At 44.5% G+C, this 20003-nt stretch overlaps 3 non-coding genes across 3 annotated transcripts; 2 read left to right on the forward strand and 1 right to left on the reverse strand.

Annotated features, from left to right (window-relative positions):
* Positions 1-8065: 8065 nt before the first annotated feature.
* On the forward strand, positions 8066-8137 carry TRNAC-GCA. Its single transcript has one exon. It is a non-coding gene; the product is annotated as a tRNA-Cys (tRNA).
* A 4099-nt stretch (positions 8138-12236) lies between these two features.
* TRNAC-GCA lies at positions 12237-12308 on the forward strand. The gene has a single exon. It is a non-coding gene; the product is annotated as a tRNA-Cys (tRNA).
* A 2789-nt stretch (positions 12309-15097) lies between these two features.
* TRNAC-GCA lies at positions 15098-15169 on the reverse strand. The gene has a single exon. It is a non-coding gene; the product is annotated as a tRNA-Cys (tRNA).
* Positions 15170-20003: the final 4834 nt, after the last annotated feature.

Consider the following 20003-nt stretch of genomic DNA (forward strand, 5'->3'; position numbering starts at 1 on the left):
GCCATATTGGATTTTTCATTCATGGAGGCTGTTACTCATTCCATTTTCCTTCATTTTTCCACCAGTTCGGATCTTCCTTGAATCAGGAAGCTCCAGGTCAGTGCTAGCAGAGGAGCAGCCTGGGTGGCCGGCCTCTTCCCACGTCTTCCTGCACTAACACTCCAGGTGTCCCGCCTCCTTGTGGCACCTGCGTTTCCTTCTTCTGGGTGTTCCTCATTTCTCCAGCTCTGTTGGATCCTCAAAGAGAAGGCAAGGCCCCCAGTACAGACTGATGGGTGTTTTTAGGGCAGGCTAGAAAGTTGTAGATACAGCTGACTTCCCAGGAACAGACAATAAATGGTAACCCTAAATTACCATCCTCATCCAAGACAGTTTGGCACAGCGGAGAGGGGGTGGGGGTGGGGTCAGACCTGTGGGAACAAAGGCCCGGGAGCCCAGGTAGGGGAGTGTGGGCAGTTATGAAGACCTTTGGGCAGCTCTTGGGCTAAGCCAAGGTGATCGGAAGTGGGTTGGGGGTTCATCAGGCAACTTCTCTCCCTTTCTCCTTGTTGATGACCCAACACACCGACTGAGGCCTGGAAAGTTGTAGACTGGACGGAAGATGTCTTACCAGGAGCCAGGTCTGGCAGCTTCCAGAAAGTCAGTCCTGGAGGAGATCTATAACTTAATTTTGCAGAGTTTAGTGTCACCACACAGATGAAAGGTGTTCATTAGACTCTGCTGGTGTTCCTGGGGGTATAGCTCAGGGATAGAGCATTTGGCTGCAGATCAAGAGGTCCCTGGTTCTGGGACTGGCACAAAGGCGGTCAACAAAGGCACAAAGGGAGATCAATGCAACAGGATAGAGAGCCCAGAAATAAACTCAGGCGTCTACAGTCAATTACTCAACAACAAAGGAGGCAAGAGTGTACAATGGGGAAAAGACAGTCTCTTCAATAAGTGGTGCTGGGGAAACTGGACAGCTACATGAAGAAGAATAAAATTAGAACATTCTCTCACACTACATACAAAAATAAACTATAAATGGATTAAAGACCTAAACGCAAAACCAAATACTATAAAACTCCTAAAGGAAAACAGGCAGAGCACTCCTTGACATAAATTGCAGACATATTGTTTTGGACTGGTCTCCTGGAGTAATAGACATAAAAACAAAAATAAAACAAATGAAACCTAATTAAACTTAAAAGCTTTTGTACAGCAAAGGTTTATTATGAAACCATAATAAACAAAATGAAAAGACAACCGACAGAATGGCAGAAAATGTTTGCAAAAGATGCAATAGACAAGAGATTAATTTCCAAAGTATACAAACAAGTCATACAGCCTAATATTAAAAAAAAAAAACTCAATCAAAAAAATGGGTGAAGATCTACATAGACATTTCTCCAAAGAAGACAACAAGCACAGGGAAAGATATTCAATGTCACTAATTATTAGAAAAAGGTAAATCAAAACTAAAAAGAGAGTTACCAGACAATCCTACCATCCTGCTCTTGGGCATGTATCCTGAGAAAACTCTAATTCAAAATAATACATGCAATCACAACATTGTTAATCAGCTATATCCCAATACAACATAAAAAGTTTTTTTTAAGAAGATGCCCCTCAATGTTGATTGTTCACTGCAGCACTATTTACAATAGGTAAGACAGGGAAGCAAACTAAATGTCCATCGACAGATGAATGGTACATATATTTGTTGTTGTTCGGTCACTAACTGACTCTGCGACCCCGTGGACTGTAGCACTCCAGGCTCCTTTGTCCTTCACTATCTTTAAAGTGTGCTCAGATTCATGTCCATTGAGTCAGTGGTGCTATCTAACCATCTCATCCTCTGCCCGCCCCTTCTCCTTTTGCCTTCAATCTTCCCAGCATCAGACACGTGCAGCATAAGTGGCAGCTTGCAGCAAGCAGTGTGAGCAGTAGTTGGAAGCAGGGTCTTAGTTTCCCAGACTGGGAGTCCTAAAACTGGACCAGAGGAGCCAGCAATTAGGGCTAAGGTCCCGAGTAGTGTCTGCCTAGTCAAGAACGAATTCAGGCAAGAAGGAAGAAGGAAACGAGTAAAGTAAAAATTTTACTGAAAAGTACATGCTGAAAGGCGAAGGGCAAGCTCAGAGAGAGTCACGCCTTTGGGAAGTTTAAATCCTTTATAAGGGGGCAGTTCTACGGGTCTTTGATTTCCCTTGCCTTATTCCCCCTGGTTAATTTGTCTCAGGACCTTCCTCTTGGGTGTGCACACCTTAGCCAAGATGGATCTCAAAGTGAAGGCTTCTGGGAGGAGCAAGACTCATTCTGGCCTGGAATTATCCTCTGACTTTTGACCCCAAGTCTCTCTGAGCATGTGGAGTGTCCTCTTATCTTTTACTCAGACAGGAATTTTTTCTTCTCTTTGTCCTTGCCACAATTATTCCCTTGAGGTGTTTACAAGAGACTAAGACTGGCTACTTACCAGTCAACAGGGGGCTGATTGTAAATTCCTCAACTGAAGCCCACCTATCTCTTATCTCAGGAAATGCAAAGAGGAGGCTGGCTGATGGTAAATGTCCAACGTGGAGCCAATCTATCTCCTAACCTCAAGAGGAGGGAAAGTAGCTGCTGGCGCGTCAAGGCCCCAAGGGGGAAGCTGATGGGTGAGAGGGAGAGATTCCAAAAGTGGGAGAGACAGTTTGTAGAAAAGAAAGTTTACCCACTCCTTGGCGTGGAGATGGAAGGTGCCAATTAAAGTGAGTTCATCTGACGCCTTTGCCCACAGATCACAGAGCCTCTGGTAGAATGTGGATCTTCTCCAGCAGCATTTCTTGGTCTTAGATTTATGTTAGCTTAGGTCCATTCATGATCTAGGGGATTCCTAAATCTACTCAGCCACCTTACATTACGTTACATTCAGTCGCTCAGTCGTGTCTGACTCTTTGCAACCCCATGGACCGCAGCATGCCAGGCCTACCTATCCATCACCAACTCCTGGAGCTTACTCCAGCTGATGATCTTCGAGTAAGTGACACCATCCAGCCATCTCATCCTCTGTCGTCGCTTTCTCCTCCTACCTTTAGTCTTTCCCAGCATCAGGGTTCTTCCCATCAGGTGGCCAAAGTATTGGAGTTTCAGCTTCAGCATCAGTCCTTCCAATGAATATTCAGGACTGATTTCCTTTAGGATTCACTGGTTTTCTCTCCTTGCAGTCCAAGGGACTCTCAACAGTCTTCTCCAACACCACAGTTCAAAAGCATCAACTCTTCGGTGCTCAGCTTTCTTTATGGTCCAACTCTCACATCCATGCCTGACTACTGGAAAAACTATAGTTTTGACCACATGGACCTTTGTTGGCAAAATAACATCTCCGCTTTTCAATACACTGTCTAGATTTATCATAGCTTATCTTCCAAGGAGCAAGTGTCTTTTAATTTCATGGCTGCAGTCACCATCTGCAGTGATTTTGGAGCCCTACAAAATAAAGTCTGTCACTGTTTCCACTGTTCCCCCATCTATTTGCCATGAAGTGATGGGACCAGATGCCATGATCTTAGTTTTCTGAATGTTGAGTTTTAAGCCAGCTTTTTCATTCTCCCCTTTCACTTTCATCAAGAGGCTCTTTAGTTCCTCTTCGCTTTCTGCCATAAGGGTGGTGTCATCTGCATATCTGAGCTTATTGATATTTCTCCTGGCAATCTTGATTCCAGCTCTTGCTTCATCCAGCCCAGCATTTCCCATGATGTACTTTGCATAGAAATTAAATAAGCAGGATGACAATATACAGCCTTGACATACTCCTTTCCCAATTTGGAACCAGTCTGTTGTTCCATGTCCAGTTCTAACTGTTGCTTCTTGACCTGCATACAGATTTCTCAGGAGACAGGTAAGGTGGTCTGGGATTCCCATCTCTTGAAGAATTTTACACAGTTTGCTGTGATCCACTTGCAAACCATTTCAGTATTCTTGCCTTGAGAACTCCATGAACAGTATGAAAAGGCAAAAATATAGGACACTGAAAGATGAACTGCCAGGTCGGTAGTTGCCCAATATGCTACTGGAGATGAATAGAGAAATAACTCCAGAAAGAATGAAGAGACAGAGCCAAAGCAAAAACAATGCCCAGTTGTGGATGTGACTGGTGATGGAAGTAAAGTCCAATGCTGTAAAGAACAATATTGCATAGGAACCTGGAATGTTAGGTCCATGAATCAAGGTAAAATGGAAGTGGTCAAACAGGAGATGACAAGAGAGAACAGATACATTTTAGGAATCAGAGAACTAAAATGGACTGGAATGGGTGAATTTAGCTCAGATGACCATTATATTTACTATTGTGGGCAAGAATCCCTTAGAAGAAATGGAATAGCCCTTATAGTCAAGAAAATAGTCTGAAATGCAGTACTTGGGTGCAATCTCAAAAATGATAGAATGATCTCTGTTTATTGCCAAAGCAAACAATTCAATATCATAGTAATCCAAGTCTATGCCACGACCATCAATGCTGAAGAAGCTGAATGGTTCTATGAAGACTTCCAAGACCTTCTACAACTAAAACCCAAAAAAGATGTCCTTTTCATCATAGAGGACTGGAATGCAAAAGTAGAAATTCAAGAGATACTTGGAGTAACAGGCAAATTTGGTCTTGGTGTATGGAATGAAACAGGGCAAAGGATAACAGAGTTTTGTCAACAGAACACACTGGTCATAGAAATCACTCTCTTTCAACAACACAACAGAAGACTCTACACATGGACATCACCAGATGGTCAATACCGAAATCAGATTGATTATATCCTTTTCAGCCACAGATGGAGAAGCTCTATACAGTCAGCAAAAACAAGACCAGGAGCTGACTGTGGCTCAGATCATGAACTCCTTATTGCAAAATTCAGACTTAAATTGAAGAAAGTAGGGAATACTACTAAAACATTCAGGTATGACCTAAATCAAATTTCTTACAATTATACAGTGGAAGTAACAAATAGATTCAAGGGATTAAATCTGATAGACAGAGAGCCTGAAGAACTATGGACGGAGGTTCATGACATTGTACAGGACGCAGTAATCAGGACCATCCCCAAGAAAAAGAAATGCCAAAAGGCAAAATGGTTGTCTGAGGAGGCCTTACGAATAGCTGAGAAAAGAAAAGTGAAAGGAAACCGAGAAAAGGAAAGATAGACCCATTTGAATGCAGAGTTCCAAAGAATAGCAAGGAGAGATAAGAAAGCCTTCATAAGTGATCAATGCAAAGAAATAGAGGAAAACAGTAGAATGGGAAAGACTAAAGATCTCTTCAAGAAAATTAGAGATATCAAGGGAACTTTTCATGCAAAGATGGGCACAATAAAGGACAAAAATGGTATGGACCTAACAGAAACAGAAGATATTAAGAAGAGGTGGCAGGAATACACAGAAGAGCTATACAGAAAAGATCTTCATAACCCAGATAACCACAATGGTGTGATCACTCACCTAGAGCCAGACATCCTGGAAAGTGAAGTCGAGTGGACCTTAGGAAGCATTGCTACGAACAAAGCTAGTATGAAATTCCAGTTGAGCTATTTCAAATCCTAAAAGATGATGCTGTAGAAGTGCTGCACTCAATATGCCAGCAAGTTTGGAAAACTCGGCAGTGGCCACAGGACTGGAGAAGGTCAGTTTTCATTCCAATCCCAAAGAAAGGCAAAGCCAAAGAATATTCAAACTATCACACAATTGCACTCATCTCACACACTAGCAAAGCATTGCTAAAAATTCTCCAAGCTAGGCTTCAATAGTACATGGAACTGTGAACTTCCAGATGTTCAAGCTGGATTTAGAAAAGGCAGAGGAACCAGAGATCAAATTGCCAATAACCATTGGATCATAGCAAAAGCTAGAGAGTTCCATAAAAACATCTACTTCTGCTTTATTGGCTACGCCAAAGCCTTTGACTGTGTAGATCACAGCACACTGTGGAAAATTCTTCAAGAGATGGGAATCCCAGACCACCTTACCTGTCTCCTGAGAAATCTGTATGCAGGTCAAGAAGCAACAGTTAGAACTGGACATGGAATAACGACTGGTTCCAATTGGGAAAGGAGTATGTCAAGGCTGTATATTGTCATCCTGCTTATTTAACTTATATTCAGAGTACATCATGCAAAATGCCAGGCTGGATGAAGCACAAGCTGGAATCAAGATTGCCGGGAGACATATCCATAACCTCAGATATGCAGATGACACCACCCTTATGGCAGAAAGCGAAGAGGAACTAAAGAGCCTCTTGATGAAAGTGAAAGGGGAGAATGAAAAAGCTGGCTTAAAACTCAACATTCAGAAAACTAAGATCATGGCATCTGGTCCCATCACTTCATGGCAAATAGATGGGGGAACAGTGGAAACAGTGACAGACTTTATTTTGTAGGGCTCCAAAATCACTGCAGATGGTGACTGCAGCCATGAAATTAAAAGTCACTTGCTCCTTGGAAGAAAAGTTATGACCAGCCTAGACAACATATTGAAAAGCAGAGACATTACGTCGCCAACAAAGGTCCATCTAGTCAAAGCTATGGTTTTTCCAGTAGTCATGTATGGATGTGAGAGTTGGACCATAAACTAAGCTGAGCACTGAAGAGTTGATGCTTTTGAACTGTGGTGTTGGAGAAGACTGTTGAGAGTCCCTTGGTCTGCAAGGAGATCCAACCAGTCCATCCTAAAGGAGATCAGTCCTGGGTGTTCATTGGAAGGACTGATGCTGAAGCTGAAACTCCAATACATTGGCCACCTGATGTGAAGAACTGACTCAGTGGAAAAGACCCTGATGCTGGGAAAGATTGAAGTCAGGAGAAGGGGATGACAGAGGATGAGATGGTTGGATGACATCAGTAACTTGAAGGACATGAGTTTGAGCAAGCTCTGGGAGCTGGTGATGGACAGGGAGGCCTGGTGTGCTGCAGTCCATGGGGTCACAAAGAGGCGGACATGCAGAGACTAAACTGAACTCAGCTGTTGTGATCCACAAAGTCAAAGGCTTTAGCATAATCAATGAAGCACATGTGGATATTTTTCTGGAATTCTGTGGCTTTTGCTATGATCCAAGGGATGTTGGCAATTTGATCTCTGGTTCCTCTGCCTTTTCTAAATCCAGCTTGAACATATGGAAGTTCTTGGTTCATGTACTGTTGAAGCCTGGCTTGGAGAACTTTTAGCCATGCTTTGCTAGCGTGTGAGATGAGTGCAATTGTGCGGTAGTTTGAACATTCTTTGGCATTGCCTTTCTTTGGGATTGGAATGAAAACTGACCTTTTCCAGTCCTGTGGCCACTGCCGAGTTTTCCAAACTTGCTGGCATATTGAGTGCAGCACTTCTACAGCATCATCTTTTAGGATTTGAAATAGCTCAGCTGAATTCCATCACCTCCACTAGCTTTGTTCGTAGAGATGCTTCCTAAGGCCCAATTGACTTTGCACTCCAGGATGTCTGGCTCTAGGTGAGTGATCACACCATCGTGGTTATCTAGGTCATTAAGATCTTTCCATAGCTTTGCCTTTTTCAGAATGTCATATAGTTGGAAACAGACAGGATGTATCCTTTTCAGATTGGCTTCTTTCACCTACTTCTGCCTGTTCCTGGGGGTGGTGACTCTTCGTGGTCACATCTCTATTAACTGAAGAAACAGAGGTTGGTACGGTCATTTGTGTGCTTGACTGAGTTTACTAGAAAGTTCCCTGAACTGAGTGTCAGCCCCTGAGGGTTAGACCCTCATGAAGTGAATTTAGACAGACACTTCCATCGCCTCCAGTTTCTGTTCTTCAGTTGCCCACCATGATGGGCACAGTCATCTGACTCTGAAGGCCATTCTGCAATGTCTAGGCTTCTCCAGGCTGCTGCCCACACCCTGAGGCTATAGGCTGGGGGCAGGGCTGGGTGAGACAGGGACACAGGCTGTGTGGTTTTTGAGGAGGGAGCTGGCTGCCTTTTCTGTAGCAGGTTGATGAGTTTTCAAGCAGCAGATCTATCAGTTTCCAAGAGAGGTCCATCCTGAAGTGGTGTACATGTAGTCTGGGTGCGGCTGGATAGACAACATTAATTAAGTCATACCATCACAGAAGGGGGTATAGCTCAGGGGTAGAGCATTTGACTGCAGATCAAGAGGTCCCCAGTTCAAATCTGGGTGCCCCCTACTTATTCTTAACTTTTCCCTTTTGGTACTGCATTTCAGCTTCTTCCTTATTAGAGGTCAATGTAAAGTTTTTTGTTTTTGTTTTTTTTAGAACCAGAAAATTGTGAAGCTTTACTATGGTAGTTGGCAGTTCTTAACTTTGAGTGTAAATTAGAATCCCTTGAAGAGTCTATAAAAGTACCATTTCCCAGGCCCCACCCCAGACCAATTAAATCAGTGTATTTGAGGTGGAGCCCAGGTAAGGTAAACTCTCCCCAGAGCTCCTAGTCTGCAGCTAAGTTGAAACCACCTTTAGTAGAGATTTTAGAAGCCTTCTCAGAGTGGTTCCTTCATCCCAGCTCTGTCTGTTACTAAGTCCAAGTGAATCTGAGAGAAGAGGTGTTGAGGCAAGGAATATTTTATTTGGAAAGTGGCTGACTGAGAAGATGGCAGACTAGTGTCACAGAGTAACCATCTTGTTGGGGTCTGGATGCCAGGTTCTTTTATAGAGTCAGAGGGAGAGAAGACAATGAGGAACTAAAGTCAAAAGGCAGAATAGAGAGGGGGAGGCAGTGGAGAAGTAAAGTGAAAGGGTCTTCAGCCTTTCAGTCTTCAAAATCATCTCTGGGAATGGCCAGCCTTTGGAAGGGGTGCGTCAATCTCTTCTTTTTCTTGTAGCTATTCACAAGGTGGTCAGGGTCAGATTATCACTCTAGGAGCTGAGCAAAGGCACTTTAGTTTACAGAGAGGCAGAGGGGCATGGTTCTCTGAGGCAGGCTATTATGTGTGACTGCAGGTGGCACTAGTGGTAAAGACCCCACCTGCCAATGCAGGGGACGGAAAAGTTTCGATTCCTGGGTCGGGAAGATCCCCTGGAGGAAGTCATGGTAATCCACTCCAGTATTCTTGCCTGGAGAATCCCATAGACAGAAGAGCCTGGTGAGCTACAGTTCATAGGGTCGCAGAGTCGGATGTGACTGAAGCGACCTAACACACACACACACACACACACACACAATAACAAAAGCAACCAAAAGCAAGCCAAAGAAATAGTTTCCAACATGGAGTCAGAAGTAGCTTCTTCTCTGCAATATGTCTGCCCAGCATCTTGTGTTCTGGCTCTCCTCCATTCTTAAGGATATTGTTTGTCACTTGACCTTAAAGTCATCCTCCAGGAACAACTGCTGTTCCAGCATTTCTTGGTTTCCTTCATTTTTCCCTGTCTCAGTCCAGTCATTCTCTGTGGGACAAGGTGGAACTGATCTATTTCCAAGCCAAACCACCAGGACACATCACCCCCTGAGAGAGCCCTCCCTGCGAGGGGCTCAGAGAGTGTACAGAGGATGTGAAACACATGTGAAAGTGTAAGTTTGGGTTGTGTAATTATTAAAGACAATTTTATGTCTTGTTCAAGCTTTAAAAGTAAACTTCTGCAGAAGGGACCAGTAAATAATATCAACTATCTCAAAACAAAAGAACTCTGACTTTCTGGCTTGGAGAACAAACGTTTTGGTCTATGATCTAAGAATTCATTGTGGGTTCAGAGTTTAGCATGTAATTCAGAAGTACATTTCATGGGAATTTTATCATTTGAATTTTATCTTCCCCAACACTAACCAGCTTTTATGACCTTTCTTACAACTACCTGAAATGCATTTCATGATGTTTCAGGTTATATAAACAGCAGAAGTCTATATGGGTTAAAAATAGCCTCTCATAATAAAACTATTTGAGTGCAAGAAAGTCTTAATCTCTTTCTATTGAATGGCCGGAAAACACAATACAGAGAAATGGCCATTTAAGACAGAGCATGGTCAACTCTAGTTTTCCTTGAGACTTTGTCTAACTTGATAAGTTGGCAAATAGCTCTTTGTCTAACTTCCTGTGTTGCAACTATTCTGTTCCCTCCGATTTGTCTTATCAACATATACATACGTGCCTGTACAAACAAAACTTCTTTAATTTTCAGGGCTGTGCTTTAATTCCTCATCATTAAAGCTCATTGATTTTGTTAACAAGAGACTTGAATTTTTAAATTAGTGTTTTTTTCCTCAGGGAGGTGGCGATTGTTATTCCAGGTTCATAAGCACTGGGACTTCTGGCTTAGAATCTGGTTGCTGGTCCCTTTCCTGTCCTTGCCCTCCCTGGATGCCTCCTGATAGTGAAGGTTATCTTACTGATGGCAGCCTCCGTCTTGCCTCCTCTTGGCTCCTTTTGGTCCTGCAACCCGGCCCATCAGCCCTGAAATCAGTCTGGAACCCCACTGACCGGGGTGATTCCTTCCTTCCTAACCTTTCCCATAATGTAATGGGCTGTGTGCTCAGTCGTGTCCGATTCTGCGGCCCCTTGGACTGTAGCCTGTCAGGCTTTTTTGCCCACGGAATCTTCCAGGCAAGAATACTGGAGCGGATTGCCATTACCTCCTCCAGGGGATCTTCTTGACCCACAGATTGAACCCAAATCTCCCGAGTCTCCCACATTGGCAGGCGGTTTTGTTTTTTTTTTAACCACCAAGCCATCAGAGTCGGACAGGACTGACCATGCAGGCTGTGCATGGGAGGCAGTAGCATCCGCCTGTCTCCTGCCCTTCAGGAGGCTCCCTGGGGCCCGCCCCACCCCCAGCTGTCTCCCTCTGGCTGGGGGGAGGCCTTGTCAGCTGTGTATATAATTTCATCACTTAGCTGGGGCCTGGCCCTTCCTTGAATACCTTGCTCCAAGAATGAATATTAAAAAACTTTCTCTGCCTTTAAAAACACTGCCATCCACATTTCGATTTACAGTAAGTCCCCTACATACAAATGAGTTCCATTCAGAGAGTGTGTTCATAAATCCAATTTGTTCCTGATTCCAGCTAAGTTAGCCTGGGGACCCAACTAATACAATCGACTATCTAGTACTACATTGTAATAGGCTTATAATACTTTTCACACATGTAATATGTACATAAAAAAACAAAAAATAGAACATTTTAATTTTATAGCACAGTACCTTGAAAAGTACAGTAGGGCACTGCAACAGCTGATATATCAGGGCCGGCATGCATGTTCTCATCTTTGAAAGTTCAAAACTTGAAGGTTTGTATGTAGGGGGCTTACTGTACTGCAAAGCTCAACTAGCCTCAGAGTTGAGGTTTCCTCTAATTATGCTCAGACATCTACGCGGGGATGGGTGCAGGAGTTCTGTTTCTTGACCAAGGATCGGACCTGAACCTGAACCTGTGTCTCCTGCACTGGGAGTGTGGAGTCTTACCCACTGGACCACTAGGGAAGTCCCCACAGTAGCTTTTTAAAAAGCCCAAATAAACTTACAGCATACCTGCATTTGTCATGCAATTTGCTTTTTTTTTCACATAATGGTATCGTTAAGCATCTTTCCATGACACAGCTCTGGGCCAATTTTCTCTTTTCTTGTTGCATCATATTCCTATGACTGTATCTAATGTTTATAGCCAGTCCCCTTTCAATGGATATTTAGGTGGTTTCCAGTTCACTGCTAATACATAAAAAGGTTGCAGTGGGTCTCTACCACTCACTGTGCATTCATGAGTCTTTCTGAAAGATGCATTCCTACAAGTGGCACTCTGCTAGAGTATCATTTTTCCTAAGTAACATTTTTATTTTTACAATGGCAGCATGCTCAGTATAGAAAAGTTGAAAGAGAAAAACACACAAAAAGTTGAAATCACCTATAATTCTCAGACACACTTTCGTAACTGCCTTTTCACTTGATGAACTCTCATAAACATTATTCTATGTCTTTAAATAACTCTTAGGCATAGGCTGTGAACTTCTTTCAAGTGGGAGAAGACAAAGTCACCATGTCACAGTTACGTTGTCATCCCAGCCTGCCTGACACACAGTAGATGCTCAGTGACTATTAATACCCAAGAGGATTATCTGGATCATTTGAAATGTCTCCCCACCTGTAAAGGTCAACCAGGCTACCACGGGGTCTCCAGCCAGATGCATATAGAAGTGATGGGGGAACAAAGGCTGGTCCCTGGCACCTAGGAGGCCAGGGTTCAAAAAAGCAGAACTGACCAGGACATCCCAACGAGCAAGATGGAATACTGGTATGTCAACACAGTAAAAGGTGTTAATTATACCGCTCTACCAGGTTAGGGGGTATAGCTCAGGGGTAGAGCATTTGACTGCAGATCAAGAGGTCCCTGGTTCAAATCCAGGTGCCCCCTCCCTTTTCTCACTTTCAATCCCAAAGTGGGTCTGACATTACCTGTCCACACCCCTCTTCCCCAGATCAGGACACCTGGAGAAGAAAGACAAAGCTATTTGAACCCTTTGACTCACAACTCTTGGGAAAGACTCGAACTGAATTTAAAGGTGCTCCTTTGGGTGACTTGTATGAAAACGGAAGTGTACAAGGCACAGATCCCTGCCTGTTTCAGCCCCTCTGGCTCAGTCTCAGCTCCAGCCAGAGATTTCAACCTTCCACAGATCCGTACGTCCTCCACAGAGATGGCTGGTGTGTCTCCATCACACCCGACATGGGTTACGATGCAGAAGAATTGAACCGACAGGAGCCTCTGAATTATCTTCCTAAGCCCCTTGTGCTGGGCTGCGGGTCAGACGTCCTGGACTGAGGGTCCATGTCCCCAGGTCCTAAAGCTCCCACTGGGTCTGCTCTGACTCTCAGACCCACACAGAGCAGGGCCTGGGGAAGAACAGGATCAGCCGATCCTTCTCAGCTGTGGGATTAAAGCCAAGGAGTGAGGGGGTGGCGGAAGGACGGGCCTGACCCTCCTTGCCTCTTTTCTCTCTCTCCTCTGTGCCGCACCATTGGCTCTGGCCAGGGGAAGGAAGCTGGAATCACATTCCAAAATTAGCGACAATGTAAAAATAAGAACAGGGAAGACGCAGCTGTCCTTAAAAGCTCATCTCTTTGTTCCGGCCAAACGGAGACCCCTGGCCTCTGTGATTGTATCCAGCATTCCTCCAGACACTGAGCTGCCCTGTGTCTAGTGAGCCCAGGAGCCCTGCTCTATTGCACCCAGAAGGCATCCCCACTTGCCATCCCCTTCCGCACCATCCTCTGCCCCCGGCCAGCCATCCAGGGCCAAACCATCAGTAGAAGTCCATGGCTGCATCATGGAGGGCCTCTGGACTAAACTAAGGCCACAGTGCCCCAACTGGGATGCCTGTCGCACATGAGCCTGTGAGGTAGGAAAGCAGGATGTGCTTTCATGGATAAGAAGTTCAAGGCTCCAGGTCAGACCTCCTGAATCAGAAGGGTTGGCCATGAAATTAAAGAACTCCATTTAAAAAAAAAAAAATTTATTTATGGCTACGCCAGGTCTTTGTTGCTGCATGTACTTTCTCTAGTTGTGGCAAGTGTGGGCTACTCTATAATTTCGGTGTGTGGGCTTCTCACTGCGGTGGCTTCTCTTGTTGCCGAGCATGGGCTCCAGGGCTTGTGGGCTTCAGTTGTTGACATACTGGGGCTTAGTTGCTCTGTGGCATGTGAAATCTTCCTGGACCAGGGATCAAACTCGGGTTCCCTGCATTGGCAGATGGATTCTTAACCACTGGACCACCAGAGAAGTCCTCTACATTTTTAAATACAATTTTTGGGGCAAGATCATTTCTTCTGAATTTTAAAAAAAAATTTATTTGGTGGCACCAGGTCACAGTTGTGCCATGTGGGTTCTAGTTCCCTGACTAGGAATTGAACTTGGGCCCCCTGCCTTGGGAACAGAGTCTTAGCCACTGGACCAGCAGGAAAGTCCCCAAAGACTATTTTTAACAAACTCTGGAGAAGATCCCCAAAGAAAGGGAGAATTGGGAATCACCAATTTAGTTTTGTGTTCCATATTATAGGCTTGAAAAGAAGCCATAATTAAGAGATGTGCCTGTGCACACACGCCTGATTAATAATAGGGTTGGGACCAGATCCGCATGGTTGGTTCTCAGGCTCTTCCTGCCCTCCCACATCCCCCCCCCTCCCGCCCCCGCCAGGGCAGGGCACAAGCTCGCCCACTGCCTTCATCCACTGCCCACTTCTGTGGCCGATCCCTGACCGGGTAGGGTGAGATAGACCTCCCCCAGAGAAGACCCGAAAGGTTTCCACTTGATGTGCGCATGTGTGTGTGTGTGTGTGTGTGTGTGTGTGTGTTCAGTTGTTCAGTCGTGTCTGACTCTTTGTGAACCTGTGGGCTGTAACCTGCCAGGCTCCTCTGTCCATGGGATTTCCCAGGGATCTTCCCGACCCAGAGATTGAACCTGTGTCTCTTACGTCTCCTGCATTGCAGGTGGATTCTTTACCACTGAGTCACCTGGGAAGCCCTCCACCTGATGTCTGGTACTAAATGAAATAAACTTGTAGGGGCTTGAAAATCCAACCCTCTTAATCTGCAGTCAGAGGCCCCTCCCCTGAGCCAGGAGCCCACTTCCGACTCTTTCCTATGTGACACTGTTTCGTGATTGTGGCCTTCCCAGGCAGGGTCCTCCAGTCTCCCAGTCATTGTATTTTAAGTTTGTATTTTTTAATCTGTTACAATATTGTTTGTTTTATGTTTTGCTTTTTTGGCCTAGAGGTATGTGGGATCTTCGCTCCCCAATCAGGGATTGAACCTGCTCCCCCTGCAATGGAAGGCAAAGTCTCAGCCACTGGACCACCAGGGAAGTCTCTCCCCACCCCAGTCATTTCTGTTTCTCCCTGGTCGGCTCTATGGCCTGGCTGACCCACCCTCTTCTCACCATAAGCTCTTCCTCCAGGTTCCTCATTTGAGTGCTCAGAAGCTTCTGCTAAAATAGAGGAAAACGTTCCGGTGATGGGTTGGCAAAGAATAAGACAAAAGTCCGCCAGAAGCCATGAGAAAGGGTCTGACCAAGTGCAGTAGGGCTGGGTGTTGGAACCCATCTGGCTTTATGACAAAGGAAGAGCTGTAACCATCTCTTCCTGTCCTCCTAGAGATCTCAAAGTTGGGGGGACAGAGCTGTTTCAGGGGATAAAAGCACACTCATTAGGGGGCACCTGGATTTGAGCCAGGGACCTCTTGATCTGCAGTCAAATGCTCTACCCCTGAGCTATACCCCCTCCTTAAAGTGGCTGTGGTTTATTGCTATTAACCAGTGTGCTCCCCGCCCTCACCAGCACTCTGTCATTCCTGTTTGTCCCTGGTCTGTGCCTGGGCACCTGGCAGACGGACCTCACTCTGGCCATGAGCTCAGCTCTCCTGTGCTTGTGGGGCCCGGACACTCCTCGGCCCTGACCCGAAGCTCCCCTCTCTCAGCACCCACCTGGGGCCTCTAGACTGTGCCCTCTAGAAGCACGGGTGGGCTTTGGGTCTCCACGGCCATCTCCTCCTCTGTGGTGTTTCCCTCATCCGCGGCCAAGTCCAGGGCCTTGGCAGAGTCTGCAAAGGCTTGGGGGACACCAGGGCAGGTATTTGGCCATGAAACCTGCAGCCTCCCCAAGAGGCCCAAATGCAGCTCCAGCTTTCCACAAGAGGCCCAAAACCAGCAGGTTGGCCCGGCTGAAGAGCTGACCCCTCTGGGGTCCTAGAGACCAGGCCTCTCCTTGCCAAGCCCTGCTCTGCAGCAGGACAGACCACCCACCACCGAAGGACAGGCTCCAGCGATGTCACTGACTGATCCTTCTTAGCAGCTAAAACATCAGATGGTTGCCACCCAGAGGGACATGGAGGAGTGTGGCAAAGGTGTGTTAGGAACAGGACTCATTATTCTTTAACATGGCTAAGTTCTGGGAGGTAAAAAGAAGAAGGGGGTGGTGGGAAGAAAATATTCCTTCTTGCAGCCATCTCGGATTCCAGGCTGAAGGCACTGTTTGTAAAGCCATGGCTTGTAATTGGTACTGAGACTCCCTCCATCCTGCGCTATATCCATTCTGACCCCTTCAGGACCCTGCCTTCCCCACGGCCTCCTCCTGGGCTCCACCAGACAGAAGTAGGCTTCGGCTCACATCTGCTGCTGTTCTTCCTCCCTCTGGTCCTCGGCTTTGATGAGATCCTCCAGGGGAGGCTATTAGCTCTGATTGTGGTGGTTCAACAGGGCGAGGTATAGGATGTCGTCATTCCTGGGACATGCTGATGTTCCCTCAAACATTAGACCTCCAGAAGTTTCACAGAGTCAATAGACACCTATAATCTGGAAGATACATGGGTATTTGTCTTTCCCTAGTAAAGAGTTTCCAGGTAAACAGCTGAAAGGCGCTTTGGGGAAATATAGGAGTGAGTTCACATCCTGCGGTTGGATATTTTGGAAGAATCCTTTACTCAAGTTTACTCAGATTTCCCTTTCAAGAGATGCCGGGCCTCTGAACTGGTTCAGATCTGGGAACCGAGTGAGAGGTCAGGAATCTCCTTGTGCTACAAGTTGAGGGGGACGGGGGTGGGCCTCCCATCGTCAGCCCCAGGGACCTCAGGACTGGTCAAGCACAGCCACGGATCAGAGAGTAACCTCCAACCAGCATCTGGAGGTGAAGAGTCACTCTTTTTGAACTCTAACACCCTAGGAGCCTCCCCACTGAAATCAGAGAATCCCTCTCCACTGTAAGATCTCCAGTGAGCATCCCTGTCTACAGAGAACAGCCACTAAAATGTATTTTGAAGATATAGATGCTCCACACACCCACGCATCTCTTAAGACTTTAGCGAAGGGAATCATTGTTGTTTGAATGGGCAAGTCACACATGATAAGCAATTCTTTTGGTCTGAGAACATGGGATATCTTTCCATTTCTTTGAATCATCTTCAATTTCCTTTGTCAATGTTTAATAGCATATGTCTTTCACCTCCTCACTCAGATTTATTCCTAGGTGTTTTTTAAAATGTGATCTTTAATGGGATTTTTTTCTCTTTCTGATATTTCATTGTTAGTGTAAAGAGATGCAATAATTTCTGTATGTTAATCTTGTATCCTGCTACCTTGCTGAATTTATTATCAGTTCTAGTAGTCTTTGTGTAGAGTCTTTAGGGTTTTCTGTATAGAGTATCATGTCATCTGCATATAATAATAATTTTACTTCTTCCCATAATCTGTATTTTGATTAAGGATTTCACAGTAAATTTTGAAAGGCTTTATTTAGACCACATGTGAACTTGGTATACATTAATAAAATGGAATGATTTCTAATCTGCTAAACAATGATAAGGAAGTCAGTGGAAATATTACAATTCTAAATCTAAATGCACCCAGTAACATAGTATCAAAACATATAAAACATAATGGACAGAAATAAAAAGGAGAAATAAACAAATCCTCAGTCATAGGGTTGAGGAGACTTTACCTTTCTCAATAAGTTACAGAACAGGTAAATAATATGGCAGTAGGGTGTGGAGAATCAATAAAAGAGATGATGAACATGACCTAACTGATACACACATGCTATTTTCACAAAGATCAGGATACAAGTTAGAAGGGAAGATGTTGTCATAAGTAAAGGGGACACAAGTGGATCCTGAGGTGGCCTGCAGGATCCTCATGGGATCCTCCTGCAGGGGATCTTCCCGACCCAGGGATCCAACTCGCATCTCTGGTAACTCCTGCATTGTAGGCAGAATCCTTACTGCTGAGCCACCAGGGAAAGGGGTGGCTAGCAATGTTTTTTTTATTTTTCCCTTGGCAGTGGATACATGGGTATCTTTCAGTATTTATTAAATACTGTATTAAATAGTACCTGTAAGTTTTCTATATGTATATTTCACAATTAAAATCTATTTGCTGGTACTTTCAGACTCTGATGTTGACAGTGCATATCTATATATCTTTTCTGGAGAAAAATTTCACAATATAATGGCTTAAACATGTATATGCAGAAATCCCATGTCTAGGAATTTATGATAAAGCAAAATAAGATGAAAAACAGAGACACATCTTCAATAAGACCCTTTGCAGAGCTGTCTATAGGAGTGGAATTAGAAGCTGCATAGATACCCAACAAAGAACGGCTGGCTAAATAAACGGTAGCAGCAGCCACACAGAATACTATGCAGCGACTATGCAAGGTGTCCTGGAAGTTTTTTGTTTTATTGGCATGAAAAAGTAATCAAGACTTCTATTGTTAAAAATCATCATAAAACAGGAAGAAGAGTTAATTATTGTAAGAATATTATACGCATATTATAAACATGTATTATCTCTGAAATGACTTCTTTGCTTTTTTCCAGACAATTCAGCCTTGCTTTTTAAAACAGCAATGGTTTCAATCGTCAGTGTCACTTAAGAAATGCTTTTATCTGAAAAGAAACTGATTTGAATAAGGATTAAAATGGGTCAACGGAGACAGGTCCTGGCTGCCCAGATTTCACCTTTCTTCCTGATCGTGTTGCACAGAAGACACAGCATCTAGACTGATGTCTCATCGTGCAGTGACACCCGATTCAGGTTCTCTGACCTCATTTTGGTGACCCCAGTGGTTTTATTATTTGAGAAAGTTTTTGCATTTCTGCAGAACCAGATAGGTTTTTCTTACAAAGCTTCTGACCCTCATCCACCACTGGTCCAAGCACATCACTGCTTTGATCTTCCAGTTGCCAGAAAGTAAGAAGAGAGTTTAAACAGTTGTATCCATCTTTCAGCGAACTTCTTTTCGTCATTTAAGAGTGATTTATTGGAAATGCATCACAAACTTGCTACGACAATGTGAAAGGCAGGACCAAGTAAAACTCCAAGATTCTGAAGTCAGGTTCGAAGACTGCAGTAACAATCTCACAGCCAGGCTGGAGTAGTCAGGGAAGTGCATTTGCAGAATCCAGAACCAGCCAATCTGGGTGCTTTGTCTCTTGCCCAAGGCTCAGATTCCTTCCAAGGAGGGACCATTTGCATGACCCAGTTAGCATCAAGGCATGCCCACTTCTTAGTTATAGAAGGTCTGAGATTCCAGTCTTACCAGACTCGATCCAAGTGAAAACCGGAATGCTATTAGGATGGGGAAATGAAGGTTGAGAAGTCAGAGTACTCCCACCCGTCCACAACGTTAGTTATTATTGAGATATTTGCATCAAGAAATTGAAGAAGCGATCGCTTTGTTTGCAGTACAAGAATAGTTGTTGTCACAACTGGACATGTGAGAGGATAGAGAAATTGGGAGATCAGTGCTTTCCTAGTCTGCATTTTTTGCTTCTGCCAAATATCCCTTTGAACTCAGTACCAAGGCTCTTTCTCTTTCTGTTGTGGTTTAGTTGCCAAGTCATGTCTGACTCTGTCATGGGATTTCCCAGGCAAAAATACTGGGGTGGGTTGCCATTTTCTACTCCAGGGGATCTTCTCGACCCCGGGATTGAACCCACATCTCTTACATTGCAGGCAGATTCTTTACCACCGAGTCACCTGGGAAGCCCTTCTCTTATTACAAAACTCAGTTTATTATTAGATGTTATTGGTTGAGAAACAGAAAGTCTAAGCTACCACAGACATTCAAATGGGAGATGTCAAAGTTGTGTGTGTGTATGAGTTAAATATTTTTTTTAAAAAGCTTTGGGATTACTACAAATATAAAAACATATGTACATAGATGTAGAACTTGGCAACTAGTAACCACTGGTTCTACACAACTACTCAGGGAGACGTTTGGGTCTAAGTATTTTAATATCCTTGCCACCATTACCTGAGGAGCAGGAAACACTCCCAATAAAACCTAAGGTGTGGGCAAGATGCAGCAACTTGTGTTTCAAGTGTGAGTTGTCCTGACAGTCTCTGAAACTTTGCGGGAGTGGCCGCCACTGAAGCAGCAATTGATACCAGAAACGGGGAAAACAATGAACACAACTAGGACTGTAATTTGACAACTGTGCCTTCATTTTTCAGCAGTCTCCAACATTCAGCAGCACAAGCTGAGTTTTTCAGTGTAGTCATTGGGAAGACTGACTATCTCCACCTGAGTCAGAGAAGAGAATGTAGACATTTGAGCT

This window comes from Cervus canadensis, chromosome 3 (assembly GCF_019320065.1).
Source record: "Cervus canadensis isolate Bull #8, Minnesota chromosome 3, ASM1932006v1, whole genome shotgun sequence".
NCBI lineage: Eukaryota > Metazoa > Chordata > Mammalia > Artiodactyla > Cervidae > Cervus > Cervus canadensis.